Below are 21587 nucleotides of genomic sequence, written 5' to 3' on the forward strand. Positions count from 1 at the left end.
TTTATTTTTAATTTTTTTTTTTCAACGTTTATTTATTTTGGGGACAGAGAGAGACAGAGCATGAACGGGGGAGGGGCAGAGAGAGAGGGAGACACAGAATCGGAAACAGGCCTGCTGAAGGATGAATGAGAAGTTGCTTGGTATGAGTACCCAATGACAAAGACATGTTGTGGGTGGCTAACTGCTTTCAAGAAGTAAAACTTTGGGGTGCCTGGGTGAGTCAGTCGGTTAAGCGTCCTACTGGCGCTCAGGTCATGATCTCACAGTTCGTGGGTTCAAGCCCCACATGGGTCTCTGTGCTGACAGCTCAGAGCCTGGAGCCTGCTCCGGATTCTGTGTCTTCCTCTCTCTCAGTCCCTCTCCTGCTCATGCTCTGTCTCCATCTCTCAAAAATAAATAAATGTTTAAAAAAAAAAAAAGAAGTGAAACTTCATGTACAGGGACCAGGAATAATGCTCTTAGCACAGGACTGGCTCGTGAGCAGCCTTTGACAGTATGTGAGCTTCTGCTTCCGTATGTGCGTCTTTTCATTCCTCCCAGTGTGGAGAAACAGAATATGAGTAGGAGGCAAAGGAGATGGAAAGTGGGAAGATTCTGACCCCAACAAAGGCTTTGGAGTGAAGGATAGTTCTGTATTTCACAGCATCCCTGGGCTGGTGTTCTCCAGGACCTGAGATGAGCCAGACGTATGTAAGTCTCCACACTGAAGTGATCTACATGCATTCAACCCTTTCCAGTCTGGGTGTAAAAATTCTTTCCGTATATCATCATGGTCGTTTGAGTTTTGCTGTTGCAGAAGACGTTTCTTCACAGATTTTGTTTCTCTTTTTAAGTTTATTTTATTTTTAAAAAAATGTTTAATGTTTAATTCTGAGATAGAGGGAGAGAGCGAACGAGCAGGGGAGGGACAGAGAGAGAGAGACACACACAGAATCCGAAGCAGGCTCCAGGCTCTCAGCTGTCAATGCAGAGCCCAACATGGGGCTCAAACTCACAAACCGTGAGATCATGACCTGAGCCGAAGTTGGATGCTTAACCGACTGAGCCACCCAGGTGCCCCTTTGGAAGTTGATTTTAAAAGGTTAAAATAGCATTTGCCATCAGGTCGTTGCGTTGGACATGTTAGGCTGGGGCTTGGTGGGCTGTTTATGTTTTTTATATGCTGCTGGGGAGAAGACTGTGGTGCTTCATGTGTGGTCTCGTGGTTCAAGTGGCCAACTTCACTGTGGGTGTGGGTAAGCGGTTCACCTTCCAAGAGAAAGAAAGAAACAATTTGACAGGCTTTTCCCACTTAAGTATTAATAATCCATTTGAAGACAAATAGAACTCTTTATTCAAATACCTACGCATAAACATAAGCCGAGGCTACTAATTTTCGTGTATAGAATATGCAATTAGAACAAGATAATAAAGAAAATAAGCACCTAATTACAATTTGATGCCTTTATCATTAACCTTCAACTGTTAGGAATGTGAATTCTTTCGCTTGCTTCCTTTTGTAACTTTAAACAAAGATAGAAGCATTCAGGCTATTCCTTTTTACAAATCTTTTCTGACACCCTCAGCCTCTTCTCAGGTACTGACTCCTTAGAATTCAAATATTCTTATCTTTGTAGCAGCCTAAAGCTTTCTCCTGCCTCTTTGCCCTCCCACTTTTGTATACACCATTCCCTCCATCAGGAAAACCCTTCCTCTGTCACCCCTAATATTGAGATTTTGTTCAAACAACCTCTCTCCTACAAGGGAGTCTCCCAGGCAGAGAACCCTTTGAGAAAGCATTTTATTTTTTGTGGGTTCCTATTAATCAACTTGTGGATCTAATTATGTGTTTACACATCTGTCTCCCCACCTAGCAAGACTTAATTTTTTTCAGGGACCTGGCCTTGGGATGGGGTTCCTTTTTGTTTGTTTTGTAACATAACAGTTTTATTGGGATATAATCCATGTGCCATGTGATTCGCCCACTTAATGTGTATAATTCAACGGTTTTTAGTATATTCACAGAGTTGGACAACCATCTCTACAATCAATTTTAGAACATTTTCATCACCTCAAGAAAAAACCCTGGACCTATGAGCAGTCATTCCCTTTTTACTCTTCAATTGTCTCCCTGAATAACCACACACCCCCCCGACCCGCCGCCCTCCACTATTAGCCAGAGAGAACCACTAATCTACCTTCTGTTTCTATATTCTGGACTTCTTATATAAACATCATTTGCTTTTAAACTGCACTGCACAGAAGTAGAAGCAAAGAAAGTTTGTTAGAGGCCAGATTAAAAAATGCATCCCTAAATATTTTGCCTTACTGCAGGAGAGAAGCCCACTGGAATGAGCCCTATTATTTTAACTATGGGATAATACAAATACCAGACCATCGCAGGTTAAACTCAACAAAGAACACTTTACCTGCTCCTTCAGGGAATCACTATCAGCAACAATATACCAGGAGGCAGTTGCGTAGCTCCTGTCACATATTTTAGGGGCTCAGTTCTGTTCAGTTTGGATAAAATTCTGGAAGAAGAAAAGCCACCTCTTAGTATTATGTGCAAGCCACTTGCCTTCTCTTGTCATAACAGAATGCTGACATAAATCTTTTTTTAATAAAATGAACTATTAAAATTATTTCTTTCCTGAATGATGGCTGAAACAGATGTATTTTAATCTACAGGGCATAGAAAATGAAATTTACATGTCACTGAGGTCTCTCTGGTTAATAAATGTTTTAAATAGAAAGAAAGCACTAAGCTAAATAAATATGGAACTATGCTGCTTTGCATAAGATTAAAGAAGTAAAATTAGAGGTCTTTTTCTCCAGCAAAGAACTGATTTATAAGGTGAAGGTATCTTATACTATCAAATACCAGTTTTTTAGAATATCCTGAAAATGCTGCCTTACTGTTCTTCTTAAAAATAAAAAATAAAAAACAAAAACCTGCAATATGTAGTTCAAAATATTGCCTCTGCATTTCTAACTTGACTGGTGTGTCTGTTATGTGAGTACCAGCCTGATTGTTTTCACTAATATTGGGACATTTTCTCTCTTTTTGTGTGCTGGTGAAGTGAAAAAAACTCATGTTCCATTTAGGACCTGGCTCTAAAATTTTACACTTTTTTTTTGTTTATAAAATATCATAAGGTTTACCTACATTTTGTTTGTTACTGTCAGACAATGTCCATGATTAAAAATGAGGAACTCAGAACTGCCCTTTAAAAGGCTTGGCAGACAATTGGTTTTTTTCCTTTAAAAAACAAACAAGCAAACAAACAAACAAAACTTTTCCTGGGTGCTTTGAACTGTTGCCAAACTAGATAAGGGTAAAAATGGCTGAGTTTTCCTAAATGGCTTGCATGGAAAAGCTTCAAATAACTTTCATGGACAGGCAGTCTAAACATGCATGCCACGAATCCATTTCCTCCAACCTATTTGTCCTCCCACTTTTGATGAGATATATCCCTGGTGGAATCAACCTTGGAAAAATAAAATGGCAGCTTGGATGACCTGACTTGTACCCTGAACACCACAATGCCTTGAAAGCTACTCTTTTCATTGTAGTCAATGGGCTGAAAATACAGGAATTCTATTCCAGATTCACCTTTCTATAGTTAAAAATTGTGGCAAAGTCATTTTTAAAAAAGTGTTTATAGGAAGGGCTCAGGTACTACCCTAGTCTGATTAAAATGGGTTGTGGGTCCCCCTCCTGCTTTTAAATTGCAACAAGACAGACTCTGATATGATGCACAGATCTTTTTTTTTTTTCACAACAAACTGAGTTTTAGAATTATAATTTAGAGTGTATTGGATGTATCACCAAAAGACAGGGTGGTTGTGCAATTGTAAGGGAGTATTGTATTGTTGCTAGTCTGAGTAAATCTAAATCTTTTCAAGCTTTGGTTGAGTGGGTTAATTCCAGGACCTGAATTACAAGTGCAATTTGAATTACATTGCAAACGCTGAACTTCCTTCACTTTAGCGAAGTGCTTTCTTTTCCCCTTCTCAGACTTATGAATTCTAGCTATTTTGTTGGTTTTCAAGTGTTGAAATATTTCTGTTAGCTGTAAAAAATAGCAGTTCCAAGTAGAAATGGAGGAAAAGGTTTTTTCCCTTTGCCCCTTTGTTTATTAATTCCCCCCTGTCTCTTTTTTGGTTTGCCTCTATTTTGTGAAATCTCCATTTCTAACATCAATTTAAGCCTTTAAAATCGTAGCAACTCCTGAACCATTCCAGGCAGTACAGCATTAACCCTTTGATCCTGGCATATTTTGTAGAAAGAGTGCCATAAACATTAAGAACAGTTTGGGGCCGAGGGTGGCGGTGGATGACAACAAATGAACAGGTAAGAAATTAATATATGATCTATGATACAAATTGGGATTTCTGGTTTGAGGATTTTCCCAAGCATCAACAAACACGGATGAATATAGTCTCTTAGAAACACTGTGAGGTAGAGCCATAGGATGACACTGATTTCATAGACAAAGAACAAAGAGGTTAAGTGGATTGTTGAGAGCTTGAATTCCTGTCTCCCCACCTGATTCTAACCACTGGTCCTCTGTGGGGAGGATGGAAAAGTCCAGCAAAGAGGAAACAGCAGGCTTGGGGTGGGACCGGAGTTTCTGCTGCAATGCTGGAGATAATGTCAGGCATTTTAACAGCCGGGGGAGGTGGTAGGCAAACCGCCTGGTAATTATTTAAGAACATAGCAATTTATTTGTAGCATAAAGTCTAAGATCAAGCTGCTCAGGCATGACACTATAGTTTTCAGACTGTGGAGGTATTTATCTCCCAGTCTTCACAAAGGAAGTCTGATTGAATAATTGTTGTCAGAAGACAAGAAAATGCAGGTTCATATTGGGAGTTCAAAAGCTTGACAAATTTTTTAAGAGAACCTGTAAATGGGGTACTAAAACTGTAGAAAATTGCAGTAATCAAGGGCTTTCAGCAAAGAGCTAGAAATGAGTAATCAATCTAGAACATCACACGCTGTGGTGACAGTGTATTTTGAGGGCTTTGTTCATCTGTGCCTGCACTTCCCTCCCAGATTTAAAGACCCCATCCATTAAAGCACCTTTCCTGCATGGGACCTGGGTAACATGGCGGCTCATTTACTGAGGACCAAAGAAGACAGTAGGAGACCCTGCAGGAAACCCAGGACCCCTCTCTGTCCTCACTCAGGAGATTATCACTCCAAACAACATGATTGCAGACTTTTTCTGGCTTGCACATTTGTTGATCTTCTTTTGTTTCTCTTGTTTTCCCAATATCGCGATTTAACTAAGGCAGATTTATCCAATCAAACCTTACGCAACTAACAAAATGTTTCATTGTAACCACTGAATATTTAAATTTAAGAAGAGATAGTGAAATATATTATTTTCAGCTTACAAAAATATTTAAACAGAACACTCTGTTTTTCTCCAAAAGTGAGAGGGAAAATGGCTTTGAGGAAAACCGTACAAAAAATGACTGTGGTTCCAGATCAGGGATTAAAATAGAGTGGAATTTCATTTTTAAAAAATCATCTGATGTTTTCTCTCCCAAATCTATATTTTATAAAAAGTTTTGCTTCATAGGTGAAATTTTTATTTGAATAATTTCCATATTACACGTATATAAAGGCAAATGCAACTTCACACATGTTTATTATATATTTCTATAAATCTATAACTTAGAATATCTCAATGTAACTTCCCATTAATCCACGCAAAGTGGAAATTTTTCAATTGGAAAAATGTGAGAAAGTGTCCAAGCATGTATTTGTGTCATCTATTAACTAAAATATAGTCTAAATGCAGAATCCTATATTGATGGAAAGTATGGTGAGATTTGTTCCTCTTCTGTTTTCTTTCTATTTTAGGAAAATAGCATTATAAGGATAGGAATGATGCAATGTTCAGGCAGTAAGTTTTAAAACAAAGTCAGAGGTTGTAAAATTTAACGTTCTCATAACAGCATTAACTTATTCGGGTTGTACATATAGTACATTAAGGGATCGCATTTTGCTGTCTTCTATGTAATTGGAAATATTCTATATGTACAATTTGAGTGAGTTAATGTTTCTAGGAGAACCTTAACTTTTGCATTTCTTGACTTTTTTATGTTTGAATTTGTAGCTTTAACATTTGCATTAACATAGTTATTTGCATTTCATTACAGCTGATGTTAGCATATTCAAGGACTAAAGTCGTAAGTGAGTGTTTACTTAAAGATCTGTTTAAACGAAAATATTCAACCTTTTTTTTTTTTTGGTTTACATATTTATGTTTGGAAGGTATACTAGTTTAAGACTGTGATTTTTTTGTGTGCTAACTTAAGACTAACAATTTTTATGCATGGAAATTTGGCAACAATTGAATGGGTGAGTAAAGGAACAATCGCTACAACAATTTAGCAGCAACATTAGATATAGAAAAAGGTGGCAATAAGATCAGTGGATTGTTTGAATCAAAAAGCAGCTCTCAAGATACTTGTCCCAAAGAAGGGAAGAATGTCTCAGCCTTTTATAGTATCTTCCTGTTGGTTTTTGCTGTTCTAAACGTTCTTAGTGTGTTGTTTTAAATATTCTCCAATTGAAAGGAAGAATGCTATTTCTCCAATTTTGCATATAAAGAAAACAAGTTTCTAAGGAATCACATGATTATCTCAAAGAGACAAAAGACGGGAGGGCATGCTATACTGAAAAAAATCTGGAAATCCAATTGTACATTGATTTTTGGAAATTTATATGAAGATATAGATGTAAATAAATGCAAATGGAAGGGATAAGGGAAAAAATACCTGCTCTTTTATTTATGAAGAAAAGTTTAGCATAGGAATCCCTTCCTCAGAGTATAGACCGCATGCAGACAGGCGCTGTCCTGTTTTTATATCCTAGTCTCTAGCACATGCTAGGAACATGTGAACTCTTTTTCTAAATAACACAATTAGTACCCAAAAATAGCCAATTTGCATTACTCTGTGTGCTTCAAATTATATTAACCTTAACCAAAAGTTATATTTTTAGGGGACAGCTACTACTTAAGAGTGGAATGAAAACAAGTCTGTCCTGTCTTAGATTATGCTCCTTTTTATCGTAGGAGAGCAAAAGTTGCTACCCTAAAATTGCCTCTTTGGCGTGTTGGTTATTTTAAGCTGGCTATTTCGAAGAAACAGCAGACACAGGAGAAGCTTTGAAAAACCAGTACAAGTTACCCTTTTGTAAGAGTCATTTACATTTATAAGGGAAATCTCTATTTGCAAGCCTGAGTCCCTCAGAAGGACGAGGATGATTCTAAATCTCTAGGAACTGTTACTGTTTGGAGAAGGCACTGGACTTAAACCTGTGTAACAGCTCTCCTATTGTTAATTGTGCTTTTACTAGTTACCTTCCTTAACTGACTCCCCATCCCCAACATCTTCTTTGTCTCTAGGCTGAAGATAGTATTTCGGGTGGTGGCTTCAGGCTTTTCAGGGAATTGCTGAGTTTTCTTGGGTCTCTCTCCTGTATACAGAAGGTTTACATGTTATTAAACTTTTGTTTTCTTTTTTTTTTTCTGTGAATCTGTTTCATGTCAATTTGATTCTTAGACCAGCCAGAAGAATTTTGAAGAGTATAGAAATTTTTTTTCCTTTCCTCAAATATACAAAATGTTCTTAGGTATTTGTAAAAATTGTGCATAAAGATGTTTTAAAAGATTATATATCTGTAATAAGGATTTTATGTTTCTTAACTGAAAGTTGGTTTCAGTTAAACTAAGTTAAACCTTTTTGTTAAAGGTTTAGCACTTTCACCACAGAAGGTGCAAAAATTTGAGTTTCATAAAACTTTCAGGGAATAAGAATTTCCTGTTCCCTTTAATGGGTCTTTCCAGTTAGACTAAAAATCAAATTGACATGAGACAGATTAACAGGAGAAAATCAAATTTAATTTCATACTAAGAGGAATCCACACGGACATGAAATTCCAAAGACAGGTAAAATATACGTGGTTCTGAACTAAGGAGAAGGGGAAGGAATCTGGAACTTTAAAGGAAAAGAATGGAGTTCACAAGAAGATAAAAAAGAGCAAATGTTTCATAAACAAAGGCGTGTTTGGACACTCGAAAAGAGTAGGAAATAGAGAACTTTGATCAAATAGGTCTTTCCAAGTTTCTCCCTATCTGCCGTACCTAATTTATATCATAATGTAGTTCTCTGTGGTGATAGCTCTCTTCCTGGAACAGGCCCTTTACATTCTTTTTAGGCAGTTTAGTGAGGAGGTAAAGAGCTTTTACTGAATCTGCTAGGTTTCAATTGCTTTTTAAATCAAAATAATCTTCATGCCAAAGTGACTTATCTGGGGCTGGCCTGCCCTTGGCCCCTACAAAACCATATTAGAGATTAATATAGACACTATGTAGATTTAAATTTTGAGGAGAAAGGGGGGGACAAAGAGAAGAAAGACATGTGGAAAGAATCCAAGAAAATAAAAAGCAGTAAATCACATTTATCTATTCATTCGACATATATTTATTGAGCGCCTATTATGTGCCATATGTCTGAATGCTGGGTATACAGCAGTGAAGGAGACAAATAAAGACTAGGCTCTGATGGAATTTGCCATCTAGTGGGTAAGACAGTAAGAAAAGAAATATGTAACTAAGATTATTTCACGTAGTTAAGTGCAACAGATAAAACAGGTGGAAGGGAGCTATTTAAAATCGGATAGTCAGGGGGAGGGGTGGGTACTTTAGATTTGATGATCAGGGAAGACTTCTCCCAGGAGGTCACACTTGAGGTATGATGCCTGAAAGATGGAAGAAGGCAGCCATGTGACATCCAGAGGCAGAATTTTCTAAGAGCAAATAAAGCTGAGCTTGATGTGCCTGAGGACCATAAATGAGGTCAGGGTCAGCAGAGTTTAGTGAGAAGGAGGCAAAATGCTAATAGGATCCTAATCATGTGGAGCTTCCTCAGCAGTAGAAAAGAGTTTGGATTTTGCCTTATGTGCCACGGGGACCACTGGCATGAGAGACCTAGCTAAGATTTTTTCAGTTACTCATTCATTCACCCATTCATTCATGCAGTCGTTTGTTTGTTTAATAGACTTTATTTTTAGAGCCATTCAGGTTCACAGCAACACTGAGTGCAAAGTACAGGTACCCACATTCCTGCCCCACCCCTCCAAACTTTCCCCGTTATCAACATCCCTCACCAGAGTGGTACCTTTATTACAATCAATGAATCTACATGGACACATACATAATCATCACCCAAAGTCCATAGTTTACATTAGAGTTCACTCTTGGTGTAGTATTTTCTGTGGGTTTTCACAAATGTATAGTAACATGTGTCTACCATTATAGTATCACACAGAGTAGTTGTACTTCCTTAAAAATCTCTATGCTCTTGTGTGTTCATCGTGCCCTCTCCACAAACCTCAAGCAACCACAGATCTTTTACTGTATCCATAATTTTGCCTTTTTTTAGAATGTCCCGTAGTAGGAATCATGCAGTCTGTAGACTTCTTACAGTATGTAGGCTTTTCACATAGTAAGATGCATTTAAGTTTCCTCCATGTCTTTCCATGGCTTGATAGCTCCTTTCTTTTTAGTGCTGAATAATATTCCATTGTCCGGATGGACCACTTTACCCTGACAATTTGTCTTTTCATTCAGCTAAATATGTGCCATATGTGTATTTGTCACAGAGGATATAGTGATTAGCTAAATAAATTTAGCCTGTGGAACTCACAGTCTAGTGGGGAAGATAGATGGAAAATTAATAAAAACAATGAATGTAAAATTGCAAGCAGATATGTGTTCTGAAGGACTGGGACACCTTTTGTTAGGTACGTGTAAAGAGAGCCTTGGAGTCAGACAGGGATTTCCTGATCAAATGGCACTAACTTGGAGTGGGGTCTGAAGGATAAAGTGAAGAAGGAGGCAGTGGGGGAGACAATATCCCAGACAGAGGAAGCTTGCCTCATTCAAGGAACAGAAAGAAGGTCCAAGAAGCTAGAGCACAGCTCTCAGTGGGAGGCAGGGTACCTGACTGCACAGGAACTGGTGGGATGGGGGAAGATCACACTGTCATTGTAGAAGCAGTGGGAAGGCCTTGGTGGGTTCCAAGCAGGAGAATGAAGAATGACGTGGGCAGAAGAGTGTGCTGGAAGAATAGAGGCTGGGGGGTGGAGGGGGCAATGAGAACAGGGAGGAGACTTTTCAGCAGTCCTCACGGCAGCACCAGAGGTTTGAATACCGGTGGTGGAAGAGGAGATAAAGAGGTAAGCAGGCTGGAGAGGTAGTTTGGAAGTGAAATTGACTGGAACGAAAAGTGAGGGAGCAGGGGAATGAAAGCAGTCCCCTGGATTTCAGGCCAGAACAAGATGGACTGAGACAGGGAGCGTTAGATGGAGACCAGGGTTGACTATAAAATAATCTAGGAATCTTTTTCCACACTAGGAAAAATGTATCATTGGGCTGCTACCAGCTGTATGCAGATTCTAGAACCAAAGAGGACAAATCCTTGCTCAAACTGTAAAGAGGAAAACCATCTATCGGGGCCAGCGTTTCACAGAGGAACTGTAAGTACCAGAATTAGACACGGAATTCTTTTCCTTGTTTTGGAACTTAGTGACTGAGCAAAAGTGAGACTCATGCAAATTTTGTAGAGCTTTACTTGTTTTTAGAATCAGCAAGATTTGTGAGAATAGCATCACATTTTCCTATAACTTTTTAAATAGATGATAGCCTATAATAAAATGAAAATAATATTTATGGAAAGCATAATATGCATTCAGAATGGTCTTATACGATTTATTATTTGTATGATTTATTTCCTATAATGCTAAAATCACCCAACAACATTTATTAAATAAGTACTCTTTTCATCTCCAGTGCTGTGCTATGCTGGTAAATGTCTAACAACTGGCTCTCTGGGGAAAGCAGAGAGCTCTGTTTGTGGCTTTTGCCAATTTCCTTCTCTGTGGTGTAAATTTTCCCATCGTGGCCAATTCAAACTACCAGGGTGATGTCGCTGAACATAAAGTTGGGAAGAGATGTGTGTACAATTGTTTCCTCAGTCCATGTGAGCCCGCTCCAGCACAGCACTGAATCTCCCTTTTATTAATGAGGAATTCAGGCCTGAGAAAGTGAGAAACTTACCCAAGTTCACAGAGATTAAGTGGCAGAGTGAGAATTTACACTCTGGCAGAGATCCCAAAGCCTGGGTGTTTAACTGCTATTCTGTGCACACCAATGGTTGAATCATAATGTTGAAAGTTTGATGCAAACCCAGGACTCATTTCAGTCCAACTGCTTTTAACGGCAAGAACACTGATCCCCAAAAGGCTTTTATTGATTTCCTCCAGATGAAAGGCAGCATATTAGCAAAGCCAGGGCTATAACCCAATTCTTCGGTCACAGCTTTATGCTATGCTGTAGCTGCTTGGTTTTCTCAAACTTCCTCCACAAAATGTTTAAATAATTTATTTTGTAGGAAAAGCAATTGTTGGGAATTTTTTTTCTTTCCACATATTTGGAGTGAAAATCTCATCATGTGGCAATGCAGCTCAACAATATCACCCTGCTTGGAAGCAGTTAATTAATTGTGGACAGTTATCATAATAAAGAAGATCTTCATAATAATAGTTATCATAATAATAGTCATAGTTGGCCATCATTTATTTTGTGCATGCCAGTTTATTTTACAAGATGGCGATAAACTATGGAGACCTAATTGTGCTCCCAGTCATAGGTACCCTAATGTGTACGTGTGTGTGTGTGTGTGTGTGTGTATAACTGTAAAACAACAGAGAACTCACTGTGTAACTGGTTCTATAATAAGTTGTAAGTAGCTGCAGAACTAAAAATTGAGCCATGCTTGGAGACTCCAAAAGCCCACACTGTAAGAAGCTGGTCCTATGCAATTCCAGCTCATTTTAGGGCCAAAAGATTACACAATTTGCTTTAACCTCAAAGTTAGCGGTTTAAAAGAAGAGAGAATGAAAATGAATTATGGATTGAGCATAAACGTGACACCAGAATTGCAGAACTTCTAGCAAAATTTCAAAATACAATTTGGCCAAGTTACCAATCCTCCCTAAATCAGGGAAAATAGCTACTCATCTCCCAGCAGTGTTGTTAGCGAAAATTAATTAGCAATGGTATTGCTGTCTACAACTGTTATTTCTAGAGAGATCCCGAATTTCAAGGAGACTCCAATTCTTAAAGCAGTTAAAGATTGAGAATTTTATTACTTACAAGAGCATTTATAGTATGAAAGACTTTATTTACATAATGTTTGACTAGAAGTTTTAAAAAATGACGCAAAACTACGTTCCATGTGGAGAAACATTTTATTTTCTTGATAACTAACTAGGTAAGACTTGCTATTTGTTGCTTCTTAAAAGATTTTATTTTTGTCACCTTGTTCTTTAAATCAAATGTAACCTACTGAGGATGGCCATAAGAAGCATTCTAAGAGTTACAAGTGAAAATTATTAAAGAAAAGTGACTTTTACTTAGGTAAATGGTTCATTACCTTTTTAGGGGTTTAAATTTGGCCTACCCGTGTTTCTATAGCACAGCAGGTGGACATGTGGTCTTAGAAAGGAAATAGGAACTGCATATTATTCTGTTTTTAAAATGTGCTCAGCATAGATTGGGCCAATGGAAATATGATACCCAAATTAACATGAGATTGAACAACAGTGTGAGATAAAATGAAGATCTTGACTATCTATGTGCCTGAATGTTGTACATGTTCCTGGGGAGAATCTTTGACCTTTTTTGGAGCCGGCACTTTAAGCCTGGGGACAAATAGTTGCATTTTTGACAGTCATGTGAAGATTACACTGGGGACCAAAGATGTGAGACCCTTTCTCTGTCAGAACTTAGAATTAAACCCACATCAAAAGCATTTCGAGAAGTGGGAGATCAGTGGGACATACTCAGTAAAAAACTCTTAATGAGCAGATAGACTGCTATATAGCTTCTGTGATGTGCGTCAACTTAGTCTTGACATAGCCAATTCCCAATTCTCTGTGCAAGATAGAATAAGGGTAACAAGGATAATTGAAACCCAGAGATAATCCGCAGGTTCCGTTTTAACCCTCAATTGTAACTGACTGCCTTGCAAGCCTTTTCAGGAGACCCAGGGAAGAGTTGCACCTCCTCTTTGTGATGTTGGCTACCAGCATATCCTGAAAGTGTTGGGAAACCATGAAGTAAACAGAGAGGTTGTATCATCCAGGGGCCTGGCAGGAAACAGATGGTACACTCAGAAGGCAATCAAATAGAGTTGAATGAAGGGACCATTTTCAAAGATGTGGGTAGGTTCAAGGGAAGCCTAAAGGCTGAGTAAACATCCTGGGGGTAGCAATGACCAGGAGCTGTTTCCACCCCTAGGGATGAAGGAGCAAGAGGACAGAGCTGTGAGTTGAACCAAGCTGCCTGGCAGGGGCTGTGATCTTCCCCACAGGAAGGCAACCACTGGCAACCAGAGCTCCACAGAGCAGGACTCAGGGCAGTAAACACCAAACCCCTCCTTCCTCTCGCCCTCTGATCTCCTGCCAGCGCCCCCCACTGGCTGAACCCATCTGGAAGCCAGAAGGAACGGAGAGCTGTTGATGTGGTCCGCAGATGTCAGGATCCTGGGGCACACAGCAGAGTGGAAAAGGGTCAAGAGTAAATCTAGAGGGAGAGACAGAATATCTAGTCCAGAGGGGAAAATGATTTCGGGGAGCTCAATGAGTCATGGTTACCAGCCCCTGCATTTGAATGCAAAACCACACCTTTTAGAAGAGATACTTTTATTTTTACTTTTATTTTTTTAGAGAGAGAGAGATTACAAGTGGGGCAGAAGACAGAGGGGAAGAGAGAGAGAGAGAGAGAGAGAGAGAGAGAGAGAGAGAGAGAATCTAAAGCAGGCACCGTGTTCAGCGTGGAGCCAGACATGGATCCCAAAACCCTGGGATCATGACCTGAGCTGAAAAATCAAGAGTCGGACATTCAACCACCTGAGTCACCCAGGTGCTGCAAGAAGAGATACTTTTATTTTTAGAAAGCCAATCAAGACAGAACGTAAAAGAAAGGAACATTCTCTATGAAATGGCCATCTGCAATACATAACATGTATGTATTGGGAATACAGTCAGTCTTTCATCCTTTAGAGGGAGAGAGAGATAATAAGGGGAAAGTTAGTGCTCGTTTTGCTGTTTAAAATTTGGGAGAACAGAAAATCTTCACTGTGATTCTATCAACTTCTATCAAAAGGGAGTCCTGAGGGTTCCTTGATAAATCTGAACACATGACCATTCCAAAGGCCAATTTGAAGAGTAAAGTTTCCATTGTCCCTTCCTAAATTCAGACCCACACTCCTATATTTCAGTGGCTCGTGAGAGAGACAATGTCACTTGTATCATTAGTTACAACAGAGATCTTAAAATGAGCTTTTCTTATAGATCCAGATACTGTGGGAAACTGAATTGTAGTACCTCAAAGAGTTACAAAAGTAAAGTATTATGGCTTATCTATTTCAGTATGTTTATGGATTCAACTATATAGAAAAGACTGTGTTAATGCCACTTTCTCTCTCTTTATGTTAGCAGAAAAGATATTGTTCTAAGGGATTTCTGGAGATCATCTAAACAAGCAGGAGATCATGAGTGCCTGTCTCCCTCCATCCCTGTCCACTGTTCCTGACAGGCTCCACCCTGTCACATTCCTAAACCGAATCCTACCAGCACTGTGTGCATTTTAACTTTTTTGGTGGCTCAATATTTGTTTGGGGCCAGAATAAGTTTCATGGATACTGTCTCTGAATCTCAAGTGCTAGGGTGGGCTCCAAGTACCCAGAGGTTTTCTTGACCTCAGTGGTGGGTTCTCACTTTAGGTAACAAATCAGATTTAGAGGGGCAAGTTTTCATAGTGCTACCCTGAACTTCAACTTGCTTGACCAAGAAATTGGCACTTTTCCCCAGCCTTTGCCAGACCTACTGTCTCCTGAACAGGGTCTGGACCATGACTGTATGATTTTTCTTGGTGTTCTTCTCAGCTTCTCCTGCTGTGCTCTGCCTCCCATACTGGGCTTCATATAAGCAACTTGCCCCTTTTTCTCCACCTCCCTACTCCTGCCCCCAATCTAGCCATGTTGTCCCAACCCACAGGACTAGGCTTCTGTTTCCAAGAGGAAACACTGAGATGGATTACATACAGAGATTAAGCAGAAACATAGTCACCTCTCCATCATGAGGCTTTCTGCCACATGAGGCTTTCTTTTATTTGTTTCTCACTTGCTGAGTTAGATGTTTTATGTTTTATACTGTCACCTGCCTCCCCAAAGGCTGAGTTTGTTAAGGCCCTGCTAATCCTGCTAAGGTCAGTCCCGTGTCAGGGTAATGGTGATGGTACATTCCCAACCTATATGGTCCCGGTGTCCTTCTCTTTATTGTCTAATGCTGCTAAAAATCTTCACTCACCTGGAAGTGGATCCACCTAATGTATCACAGATTGTTTCAGATAAATAAATTCCCTATTTTCCAATAATTGTGTTACAGCAAGATATGGTATTGAAATGTTAGTCTCATGAATAAGAGACACACTGGAGGGCTAGAACTTTATTATTTGCTCTGAAAATGTCATATAAGTTTAGGAAACTTTAAACTCCTCTTTGGTTATTTCATTAGGAAAAAGTAATCTCATTTAACTGGCACTTTTACATCTACATTCATGCTTTTAAAACACTGAAGTGAGTGTTCTACAGCTATGTAAAGAAACACATTATCAAAGCATTAGGAAATGATTAAACTGACATTTTCTTAAGAAAACGAAAGGAGCAGGAAAAAGCCATTCTAAAAGGACTGAGTGCTACATACTCCAGATATTATCTGCAGTGCTTACTCAGGGATCTTTAAAGAAGCTTATTACCAAGTACCCTAAGAAGACAAGTGTGGATGTGTACAGATCAGAGGAATGCAAGTTAATGCACCTGCCAGATTTTACTATCGTACAAAGTATGTCAATCAGCACTCAGACCTTGCATTTAAAAATGTGTTCTTTCAGGTTTTCTCTGTGCTGTATCATTCATAACTTAATCCTCCAAGTCAGTAACCATTCTATGTTGCCAATTGTCACAAATGGCTTATGTGCACACACACACACACACGCACGCACACGCACACACACATGCACACGTGCCACATGGCTCTTGAGGTTATTAACAATCTTTTTCCGGACATAAGGAAATATTTTAAAACATGAAAAAGTTAGAATCTTGACTATCTCAACTGTTCAAGCATTTTCTTATTTGGCTAGCATTTATTAAGCATTTGTTGTATGCTTCACTTTTCATGAAAAGCTTCACTTTTCATGTTTTCATGGATGCTCTCTCAGGTGATTAGTATTGCCAAGTTCTAGGATATGGATTCAATTTGGAGGGAAATTATAGTCTTCTATGGAAGAAGAAAACTAAACTAAACTAACTTAAAAATAAGCTTAACTGACTTAATTAGAGCAACATTTCTAGCTGTGAGGCTAGCCCCAACAGAAAGGAAAAAGATGAGGAGGTCAGAGAAGGCAGACAATGGTTGTGAATGGCCTGGCCTCTTTTCTAAGGCCTTGTCCAGGGAGTCTGGAGAACAAGGCCAGATACATGCTTTTTCAACATATATGGGAAGGGTAGTGATCAGGATTGGCAAGTGTTCATTGTATGTTGGTAGGGACACTTTTCAAGGTTGAGTACTGACATCTCAAAAGCAATTGACATAGCTGAATACACTCTCCTCCGTATGATGTGTTTCCTTGGTTTCTCAACATCTTTCTTGACAGATTTTCCTCTGCTTGCTGGCTATTCCTTCTCAAGGTCACTTGCAGTCTCAAATGTCATCGTTCCTGAGGGCTCTGACCACAGAACCCTTCTTACTTTCCACACTTTCTCTAGGAGACCTTCTTTATCTCTGGGCCTCCAAGACATTGAATCTCTTCCTGAACTTCAGACCCTACAAGCTTACATTGGTATTATGTTCTTTTGGCTAGACATTCCATAAACTCTTCAGACTCAACACATTCAGAACCAGGCTTATCTCCCCCTGACGCCCTCCACCTCCTTCTAGACAAACTACTTCAGGTAGTCGCTGTCTTGGGAAGAACCACCGCTCTAGCCGTCCTAGGCATCACTTTGACTTCTTTTCCCTCTTCGCCCTGCACATTCTCTAAGCCAATGTCAGCCACCGGGTCCAGTTATAGGCTAACCTATCACACTTTTTATATCCATCTTCTAACCATCTCCACTGCCATCACTTCCTATGTTACAGGAAACCCCCATACAACAGATAGCTTATGCAATGAGAAGTTGGAAAACTTAAGAGAGCACAAGACTAAGAATTTTGAGACCTACAGTTTTGTCTCCGTAGCATTCATATCTGGCCAGAGGGATGAGAAATGTCTTTTACAGCACAATGCTGTTGGTGTTTTAGGAGCTAGTGGTGCCTTATTTGTCTCTTTTTTTGTAGAACATAGCACTAGTGCATGTTTTACAAGTGCTTGTTGAATGAGGAACCAACACCAGAGACCATTCATTAATGTAAAATTTTAATAAAGTTTAGACGTTTTTCTGTCTTTAGAAATAAAGACATTTTAGGTAAAGGTGGGATGAATTAAGTGGATAAAGTGGTATAATGGAGTGGATGGAATCTGCAGCCTCTTCCAAGATCCATAGGGAGAAATAATATAATGTGATGATTAAGGCAACTCCCGGAGCCAGCTATGGATTTTCCAGATTTTACTATCACAAATTTCCTCCAGTCAGCCATCTTTAGATATTCCTGGCCTTTCTCGTATTGATTGTTTTGACTAAAATTAGAGTTTCCACCTATACTGAGTGAAGAAAACACAATTGTGATGATGGGCAATTGCTGTTTTGAGAGTTCACACTTGTTTGTCCTACCTCGGGATGGTGTGTGGTTAGGGCTGGTTCTTCCTTTTGGTTGAAATAGCCACCCACCCCATCCTTAGAATAAGTAGCTGGTGCTTTTGGAAAAAAGCCAGAGGAGATCACTGAAGCTTTGTTCATTTTTGAGACAAAATGTTTCAGCAGTAATCTCCTTGTAGACATTGTCTCTTTTGCATTGCTTAACCCAAAATGCTTTTTTGGGGAGAGAGAAGTGGGAGAGATTGTGCGAGGGCACTAAGTAACATGCCCAAGGCGTCACACAGAGGTTTTTCTGACTTTTTGCCCTGAGTAGAGAGATTTGGGGCAATGTGTGTAGCCTCAGCCATAAGAGTGTTTGTCTAATATTCTGCTCTGAGAGAGATAATAATGAATATGAAATAGAAAGAGCAATGAGGTAAGAGTCTGGAGACTTGGATTCTCTCTGGTTCTTCTCACTACTAGTTGTGTGATCTTGCCTTGGATGCAGCCTCAGTTTCCTTCTCTGTGACATGGGCATAATAATGCCTACTTACCTACCTCACAGTGCTGATGTTAGGAATAGAGATGATATATATCAAAGCCCATTGAAATTGATTGCTAAGTTCATTAAGTGTGAAAGAGAGTATCATAATTATTTTTCTGGCCCCACCACTTACTACCTGTGTTGCTATGGCCAAGTTACTTAACTCTCATCTGCCTTGGATTCCTTATCTGTATAAAATTAAATACCTCACAAGGTTGTTTGAAGGTTTAATTGAGACAATCCACATAAAACGCTTAGTACAGTCAAGCATATAAGAAGCAGCCTATGAATATCCACATTTTTATCTTTCATGGCATCATGACCTTAAGCATTTACTCTGAAGCATCATTTTAATATCACTGTAGTGTACCCAGATTTACCTGACTTTATAGTATTTCAGGATGCAATAAAAAAATTTATATTGTTGATTTATCAATCATGTCTATCCTCAGCCACCATCTTTTCAAGTTCATATATTCTAATTCTTTCAGATTGTTCTCATACCATGGACTCTATGATCTTTGAGTCATTTCTAGCAAAATCTGAAAAATAAAGATAATCCATAAATAAACTAAAATGCAAAATGCCCAGACGTCTGTATGATATTTTAGACATGGCTGTTTCATGTTTATTCAAAGGTTGTTTGCTTCTTTGCCCCCAATATTCTTGTGTGTGTGTGTGTGTGTGTGTGTGTGTGTGTGTTTTCTCTAGTGAGGAATAGTTGAACTAAACGTAAGTCAAGGAACAGGATCAGAAGACCCAGGAACCACCCTTAGTGCTTCCATTGCCTCCCTATGTGTCTTTGGGGTGAGTTTAGTCAATCCTGGAACTTTGAATTTCCTCACCTGTAATAGGAACTTTATAGGACTGCTGTGAGGATAAAATGAGATTATGTATATCAAGAAATTGGCAAGTAGATCCTGGGTGTAGTGTAGTGGCATAGTAGATCCTCAGAAATTTTAATTACTTTTTCTCTTCCTTGATACTTCTTTGACCCATAGCTTCCTAATGTGTGACGTGTAGATTTTTACTCTTGTCTTACATTTCTGTGAGATTCTTTTGAGGCATAGTTAAGGTGCACCTTATGAAGGCACTCAAGTCATTGTAGAGTGTAAAAATATCATTATTCACAATGATGGTGTTTAGTGATTTACTAATTTATTCAAGAACATTACTGAGTGTCTGTTATATTAAAGGCAATGTGCTAAGTGTTGGGAATATACTGTTGACTATTAGAGACATAGTCTTTATTTTCAAGGAGCTTTTAGAAGGAAAATGCATGTATACATAATCTTCCCTGGTACCTGTTTTAAGAATAAATAGAGTATTAAAATCTCTGTTAATAATTAAAATTGTTACTTTTGTGTAGCCCCAAATTTCACATGGTTATTTGATCATGGAACAACTTCCCTTACCATTGTTTTTTGCATTTCATGCAAACCCACTAAGATGCCATGCAACACAACCTGGGAAACACCACTGAAGCAAGCAGGATTTCCTCTCCCATGAGGTCTGGTATGTATTCCCTCAATGTGCTGTATTTGCATAAATCATATTATGTAGGTGGCTGCCTGTTTTGCCCATGGTCAGGGCCAGCCATAGATAGGGTACAACCCTGGAGTGAACAAAACAGGAGTCACTCCTGGGCAGAGAACACAAACTTTGTCAGAAAATAAATTACTGGAAACATTTTTATTAAAGAAGAGGAGTAGTTTTGAGGGTGTGATAACTTCCGTTAAAGCTTGCGCAGTTAATCATTCCTTGTTTGAGGTTTGGACTTTCTTCCCTTTGATGTAATTAGCCATTAGGCTTTCTGAAGTACATTTTTCATGTCAAGGAGACAATGGTTTCAAAGGAGAGATAGGGTGGGGCTGAAAGGAAGGCCAAGTTAATGCATAGAACAGCAAAAGACACAGGAAAATATCAACACTTCTTGCACAAGCCATTTGCTAGCGGTGCATGGGAACACGATGCTATTTTCACTATAAATACAGCAACGTGTTACACTCTGTTTGCTGCACTGTGAGGGTTTTCCGGCACTTTTTTCTGAATTGTGAGATGGGGAAGTGTGTGTATTTGGGAGTGGCATAGAACCATTTCCCCTGCTTCAACCAAAGACGCTCTCCTGTTATGTTTTTGTTTATGCTTCGAATTAAGATGCCATTTGCAAAAATAGTAATTGCTAAAAACTATTTATAACCTCTGAAATAGATGAATTACCTGAGTGAGAGAGGATTGGTTAGTCACCTGTTGCCCCATTCCTGTCCCAGTTGACTTTGTTATAGCAGAAAAAATATCAGGTCAAGTTATTGAAAGAAAGAGTATTTTATCCAAACTCTTTATTCATTCCATAAGTGTTTATGGGAAGTACTCTATATACAAGATACAGTTTGGTTTTGTGTAAATGTGTAAGCATATGCACACATACAGGAATTAGTATGTGATTGTGTGTATATGTACATGTATATACACACACGTGTGTATATGCGTGTACATGTGTGCACGCACACATGCCTGCGTGTGTGTGATTTAGAGGAACTTCAAAGCTGACACAGATCTGAATCCTGGCTTTAAAGAGCTTGGTCTAGTACAAGAAGTAAGGCATGTGTACAAACAACTATAACCAAAGCAGAAAGTAGTTTGTGTCATCTAGTAGGTGAGGACTAGTTCACATTCAAGTTTAAATAAAAATATCCCTCCCCAAGAGGATGTCCTCATCTTTGTTCTTTGTCTTTGAAAATTATATAAAAAATACAAATTAGACAGGTTAATATTTAAAACATCAGATTTCTGCCACTCCAGACTCATTTTTTAAAATTAGTTTTTGGTCATATTTGTGTGAGCCCTTTTATGGAAAAACTAAGACAAAGTTAAAGCTTCCTTCGATCCTCCAGTTCCATTCACCTGGGTCTGTATGTGTGGCAATTACTGGTGAGAATGTGGGATGTGCCCTTCCGGCTCTTGGTTCATATTTCTCTACACTTATATTTGTATCCACGTATACTGTTTTTTCCCAAATGTGCATGCGTAGTATCAGATGTTTTCACTTTCTGCACTGCATACAGATGTTGAAATAAACAGATATAACTAACACTAAGTCCTACTTTTACTACTGTTTCAGTATCCTAGGTTGGGACAGGATTTCTTTTCCTTTATTCCTTTCCCCAGAAGTATT

At 38.9% G+C, this 21587-nt stretch overlaps 1 long non-coding RNA gene across 2 annotated transcripts in view; it reads left to right on the forward strand.

The window, feature by feature from the left end:
- LOC109496158 overlaps window positions 1-21377 on the forward strand; it is a 72288-nt gene extending 50911 nt beyond the window's left edge. Inside the window, exons 1-3 of one of the 2 annotated variants that reach the window (XR_006592791.1) lie at window positions 419-690; window positions 10422-10543; window positions 19862-21377. This is a non-coding gene — a long non-coding RNA (uncharacterized LOC109496158). Of the gene's footprint in view, window positions 1-418; window positions 691-10421; window positions 10544-19861 lie in introns of those variants that run through there. The other variant, XR_002739530.2, reaches the window with a different exon arrangement.
- The last annotated feature ends 210 nt before the right edge of the window (window positions 21378-21587 follow it).

This window comes from Felis catus, chromosome F2, assembly GCF_018350175.1.
Source record: "Felis catus isolate Fca126 chromosome F2, F.catus_Fca126_mat1.0, whole genome shotgun sequence".
NCBI lineage: Eukaryota > Metazoa > Chordata > Mammalia > Carnivora > Felidae > Felis > Felis catus.